Below are 7,224 nucleotides of genomic sequence, written 5' to 3' on the forward strand. Positions count from 1 at the left end.
TGAACAGGAATCAATAGCGAGCGCGTCTGTCGGCGCAAGATAAGGCCCACACACACAATGTTGACTATTAAAGACGACAGTTTGAGATATTACACTATTAGTTATGCTATTTTTAATAATCTATGATATTTGGGGGGCTATAATTAATTAATTCCCCGGGTCAGATAGGATCTGTGCAGGCCGCCTGTGCGTGTGTGCGTGTGCATGCGTGCTCACGTGTGTGTGTGTGCATGCACGCGCGTGTGTGTGGGAGAGTGGGAGGGGTGTTACTGGTGTAACGAGGATGTGGAGGAGGGGTTCTATATCTGAAATATAGAACCACGGAATAAACGGAACTTGAGAGAGAGAGAGAGAGAGTGTGTCATTAAGTGTTATATGTGATAACAGACACTGCACTCTTTTATGTAATTCTATAACAGGTTAAACGTCAATAAGCTGTGAGGCAGTGTGTAGGTGTAGTTAGGGACAACACACAACTTTCACATGATAGCACCGTAGGGAGCAGTTAGTATCAAAACCTCCGCCTCATATCTGTCAGTCAGTCACGCCTCCTCATGTCACACTCCATATATGGCCGTCCTTGTCCCTTTTATGCCCATATACGGAGATCCCTGATGTCATCAATATGAAGCACATGTCTGGGAATGCCCATTTATGGACATATTGTGTCAGTCTCGTGTGGCCTCAGTGCGCCCTCACCCTTAGAGTGTCTTACTACTAGTATTAATTTACTGTATATACAGTATTGTCACTTCAGGAATTTCATGGAATTGGTTTCAATGGATCCTAATGTAGTTATTATTTAGTTGCTCTTAAATATTCATCAAACCCACAGACACAATTAACCCCTTATAACCTGCTGTCCCTATTTTAGGGACACCGACATGCATGGCCCCAAATGGGGCCCAAATAGCATGCTTAAATCTGATGCCTGTCAGTGTGTGTGTGTGTGTGTGTGTGTGTGTGTGTGTGTGTGTGTGTGTGTGTGTGTGTGTGTGTGTCTCACCTACTGCCTGCTGCACAGCGTGTTCGTTTAACTGGGGTCCATTTGTACACTGTCAGAGTTAAATTAACACTCTCCTGGTGCTGAACAAGGGACCCAGTGTGTTGAGACTTCCTGTGGGATTACACAGCCTCTCCATCACCAAGAGACATGCACGCACGCAAGCACGTACACACATGATAAGGGATCTCAGGGTTGCAGTTGAAAACCTCCTGGTCCACAGAGGTTCATCAGCCAAACCAGAGCCATATGCTGACATGGACCTGCACTTAAACCCCATATTATATTATGTCGAGTTCCACGCTGTGAGCTTGTAGATTGTAGCTATTTTTCAATAGCTAAAATATAAAATAATTAAGGCCCCTCCACCTTGGGCCCTAGTAACTCAGTCCCCACTTTTTTCCTATGCAACCTTCTGATAAATTAGTCAATAAATCAATCAATCAAAAACAGCAGTTCACAATTTCAATGAAGATTAAAGACGAGACGAAAATGTAGTTAACAAAATAAAGACTGGTCTAAAATATGTCTTCATTTTAGTTCACGAACAAAGACGAGACAAAATATAATATCCTGTGGTGCGCATCACGGTCTGTTTACATACAAACAGCTGCTGCTTTCTGACGTGCAGTCAGTGGCAGGGCAGCAGCGTGCGCGAACACACACACACACACACACACACACACACACACACACACACACACACACACACACACACACACAGAGAGAGAGAGAGAGAGAGAGAGAGAGAGAGAGAGAGTTGAATGGACATGCTTGCTGCTGCACTTACAGAAGTCAAAGTTACAAAACTTCAGTTCACAGCGACGATGTTTTATCAGTCGCAGGTCCATGGAAGACGTTTGCAACATGCTCCATCCTTATCAAGCCTACGCCAGAGACACGCAACAAAATAAAGGAATATTATTTGAACTAGAAGAACAGGGAACCAGCTGATGACTGATGGAAATAATCCCCCCCTGGCCCCCCCAGATGTGTGGAGAGAGAATGTGAGTGAACAACAACAACACTTGGTTTGTTTGTTTGATTGATTGATTGAAGGCTTTATTAGAAGTTTGCATAGGAAAATGTACAGATTCATGACGGTACAGTTCACTGGTACAAGGTCTACTAAAAGGAGATCCATGAAAAGACTAAGCTTATTTCAACAGGAAACCATTTAAGTATCTCAGTACACGTGTACTCATTGGCTGTGTACACGTGTACACGTACCTGAACTCTTGTTAACCAAACTGAATCCATAAATAAATCCATAACATGTAGGCTACTGTTAACTTGTACCACCCACCGTTAGCCTAGCATGTAGCAACAAACACACATGAACTCAAGGGGCTCGGCCGCTCGTGTGCGCGCGACGCTCGTGTGCGCGCGTGCATGCGTTTGTTTGCGTGTGTGTGTGGTACATGCAGGTGTTGTTTAGTTAGCCTAATGTTAGCTGTGCTGGGTTGTGGGTTCAGTTGGATGAACTGGACATTGTCTTCTGTACTGTACTGTTACTGTAAATGCTGTGTGAATTAATTATGATAAGATGGAAATCTTTGTCCAAATTATAAAGGGATAAATAAAGGGGTAAAATAATTGTCTTGACTAAAACTAGACTAACAGTCAATAGTTTAAACTTTAAACATTACATTGTCTTGGACAAAGATTACTAAAATGCTCAACTTTTAGTCGACTAAAACTTGACTAAATAAAGACAAGATGAGGCTGACTAAATGTCCATGGGGTCTATTAGGGGGAAAATCCCAGTTGTCCTACGCCCAGTTGTCCTGTGTCCCAGTTGTCCTATTGTCCTGCTGTAGCCTGGCAGTTCGAAATTGGGCGAAATGTGTGTGCGCGTCCAACGTCCGACTGTAATTATTGTCCACGACATTGCAAGCGGCACGAAGGCCAGCGGACCTTGGTCCTGCTCTTCGCGCCCGAGCGCCGCAGGCGCGAGTGCCCGCGAAGAGCGGGCCAGGGGAGTTACGAAGCCGTGGTGAATGCAATCGTTATATTTATATAGCGCACGATAAACGCATGAATAGGATGAAGATCGCTTGCTTTACAGTCTGTTCGCGGACTAGCCCATACAGTGTATGGGCTAGACCATACAGCCAGGCTACAGTAGGACAACTGGGACACAGTAGGACAACTGGGACGTAGGACAACTGGGACTAGCCCCTATTAGGCAGAAATGCTCCTGTTGTCCAGTTTCCCCAGCAGAACCCAGCAGCCCTCATAGCTTAGAGCAGGGGTACTCAACTAGATTAGGCAGTGGGCCACAATTGTGAAATCAATTAAAAGTCGGGGGCCACAAGACTGTGACAACAGAAATGAACGAAAATGTTCAAGGTTAATCGCTTGACTGCTATATGTCCGATAAGACAACAATGGACATGTACAGTATGTCCATTAGGCTATGATAACTTATTAGGGTCTGCTTCATACTGCATTCATGCATTTTGATGTTTTCTGTGCGAGTCCTTTATAGAGCACAGGCTTAGATTTTGATATTAAGAAAAGAGGAAATAGATACAGTATTTCAGTGTGTTCTACATGGGTAATTGGCATGGAAGTGTCTTTGCGGGAAGATTGTATGAGGCAGGCAGGCAGTGGCAAGGTGAAGTGTTTTTGCTTTTATTTTGAGTACCCGACTGATAAGAGCACAAGATGTCTTTGAAGTTAAATGATGATGGAGAAGATGAAAGAAGGACACAAGCCAGGTGATTGTTTCTTTGGGGCAAATGGACAATATCCACTCAAGATCCGGAAATGGTTTCAAATGGATGGATGAACTGCACTCAGAACTCATCTGTTGCCCTCTTGTATGTTGCCAAGCTACCCAGCACAATGGTGAAGCACAATTTATTTTTACATTGGAATATGGAATGTTCTCCAGGGGCCACAAGAAAGCTCCGCTGGGGCCGAATTTGGCCCGCGGGCCGCCAGTTGAATATCACTGGCTTAGCTCCATGGCCATCCACCATGACACTCTCGGTGGCAAAACTACCACCGGAAGTTCGGTGAATAACATTGGAGCCAACGAGCGCCGGCTGGGGCAGCTCATGAACAAAAAATAATTCTGAACGATAGAGACCTTTATAAAATACTCGGCTCAGGAATATAAAAGAAGACATTTCACACATTGTTTTCTGCTGTGTTGCTTTTCGGTGAGTACACTGTATTACATTATAGAGGCATCTAAAGAGCACAATTTACGTTTCTGAACTAGCTAGTATCGCGAGATTCTCCACCATTCCCTGTCTGGAATCCAAATCTCGATATCGCCGAGACAGAAACAGCCGCCGCCGCTGTTTAGCTGCCTCAATAACATTATGTACCGTGCACATCGAAAAGCAAGTGATTGTAAAAATACCTGTGATATGTCTTCTTTTATATTCCTGGAGCGATTATACAACAAAGGTCTCTATCGTTCAGAATATTTTTTTGTTCCTGAGCTGTCCCAGCCGGCGCTAATAGACGCCATGTTATTCACCGAACTTCCGGTGCCAGTTCCGCCACCCAAAGTGTCTTGGCGGATAGGCGTGGACACCAACACGTCAGTGGGTGACGTGGGTGACTTCTCCTCTTGCTCCTAGGCTTAGAGTGGAGCCCATAAGCCTATCGCTTTTACACTATTTGTTGCGGTCAAAAGTGATTTGTATTTTTCATGAGTGTGTTACTAGTTGTCATTACTAACACATCCATGTCTTGGTTGTCCAACACAAGCCGCCACAGTCTTGTAAATCATGTTGGAGTGAGCATTCGGCACAACTGCCAGTGCCAATCAAGGTGACTACTGGTCAATCACAGCATGTCTTTTCCGGGACTTGGCAAAACACAGAACAGTATAATCTGTTTAGCAGACTATGGCAGCTATAGTGTGGGACAACCAAGGCATGGATGTGTTTATAATGACGTTCATGAAAAAAAATATCACTTTTGACCGCAACAAATAGCGTAAAAGCTCTAAGCTATGAGGGCTGCTGGGTTCTGCTGGGGAAACTGGATAACAGTAGCCTTGCGTAGCCAGGCTTACTCATCTGCGAAGAGAAAAGCCTGGTGACAATATCAGGCAGAGACTGTTCAACTTCCGCCGTGAGAATTTCAACGGAAGACTACAACGCATGACGTAACTTCTGTTAAACACAGCACTTCCGCCACTTCCGCTAGAACCAACCGGAAGTCATATTGTGGCCAGGGTGGGACAACAGGGGCATTTCTGCCTAATAGGCCCAATGGACAGTCATGTCTGATTGGCTACCATTGCCTTCTAAAGTTTGTGTCTGCGAGCTGCCCCATTAGCCCCATTAGGGAGTCTTACTGGTAATATCGTATCATGAGTTTTGGTATCGTTTACCGTATATCCCTACAGTACACATGACACAGGCATGCTGGACATTATTGGAATGGAATATTATTAAGTATTAAAACATTTTATAATGCGATTATGGAGCTTATAATATGCTCACAATGTGCTTACTGTCTAATCGAGATGCCTTATAACTCCAAGTATATAATGTGAGACTCAATCTGCTGACTGTGAATTCTCACCTCTCTCTGCATGTGCACACACACACACACACACACACACACACACACACACACGCACACACACACACACACACACACACACACACACACACACACACATACACACACACACACACACACACACGTTTTTATTATTATACTTGTGGAGACATCAATATTTTAGGACAATAATTTTATAAATGCCATTTTTGTTTATTTGCGTGCCGGGGTGGTGCACCCCAAATAGCAGATCTACAAGCTCACAACGTGTCAATATAGTACAAGCACACACACGCACACACACACACGCACGCACGCACGCACGCACGCACGCACGCACACACACACACACACACACACACACACACACACACACACACACACACACACACACACACACACAGTTTACCAATGGATCAATATTTATGAGCTGTCATACTCCTGACAAAGCAAGACATTATAGCGGCCAATCAGTGAGGTTTAAACCACAACGACGCGATCGTGCTGGTTGTTAATTGGCTCATGAACAAATCAATCATCTCCCCCCAGGGCATGAATTCTCATAGACCTACAGAGCAGTGATTCTCAAACTTGTACATTCCAAGGACCCCCAGTGTTAGGCCACAGACCCCGGTTGAGGTTGTTTAATCTCTTTGAAACCTTTATTTTGGTGATGCCTGCACTGTTGTCTATGGGATGAGCTAGGGATGAGCCAGCCGGTTGACCCACAACCTAACCCCATCCACCATAAATATCAAAATAAGGTTCCTTCCAATTAACTTTTAAAAAGAAAAGGTGCACAGTAGACAAAGTTTTATTTAATTCGTTTTTTCCCCCCGGGTCTGTTGGGTCAGGTTAAAACAATGAATTAATCATTCATCACTAAGGCAGTTTCAAGTACCCCAAGTTTGTCATGCATTAGGCCACAGACACCATTAGATTTATTTTATTTTTATTAAATCTTTTTCAATCTCTGGGACCCCAAAAACTACACTGTGAAATCGTTAGTGGAGTGTACAGATGGAACCAAATGGAAACGGCCAAAATTAGAGACCCGGAAGGATCCATTTGGACCGGTCACCGGACCAGACGTTGAGAACCAGTGCATTATGCCAGGTATCACTGGAATCTGATGAAGGAATTGTCCTGAAAACGTATGTATTTCTTCGAAACAATTCTTTTGTTTGTTTGTTAAATTTTCTGCTGTGCACCTCTTCTTTTTAATTGTTTTTGGTAGATACCTTGGCCTGTGAATATATTGTGGATGTTCCGGTCTGCTCATCAAAAATACTGATTATTATTTTATTTTTGCCACCCGTTGTATTCATTGTAAAGGTCATTCTGCAGCGAGTGCAAAACTAAATCGAAGAAACATCAGAGATATGTTCTGGTTGTGAGAAACCAAAACACCACTGTGAGCTTGTAGATCTGCTATTTTTTTATGCATGCCACCGGCACAAAAATAAGTACAACTCGGGCTTAATGATACATTTATTGTCTTGGAATCCAAGATCTTCTAAACCAGTGGTTCTCAACCTGTGTTGATTTCTCACTCAACAGTAAACAAAGTGTATAGAGGGTATCTGCACATTTCTAAAGTGACAATTTAAGAATGTTTTAATAACTCTAAAATGACAAATTAAACATTTGCCAAACTGACAAATATTAGAGGCAGACAATAAACTGTG

This window comes from Nannobrachium achirus (assembly GCF_963921795.1).
Source record: "Nannobrachium achirus genome assembly, chromosome: 17".
NCBI lineage: Eukaryota > Metazoa > Chordata > Actinopteri > Myctophiformes > Myctophidae > Nannobrachium > Nannobrachium achirus.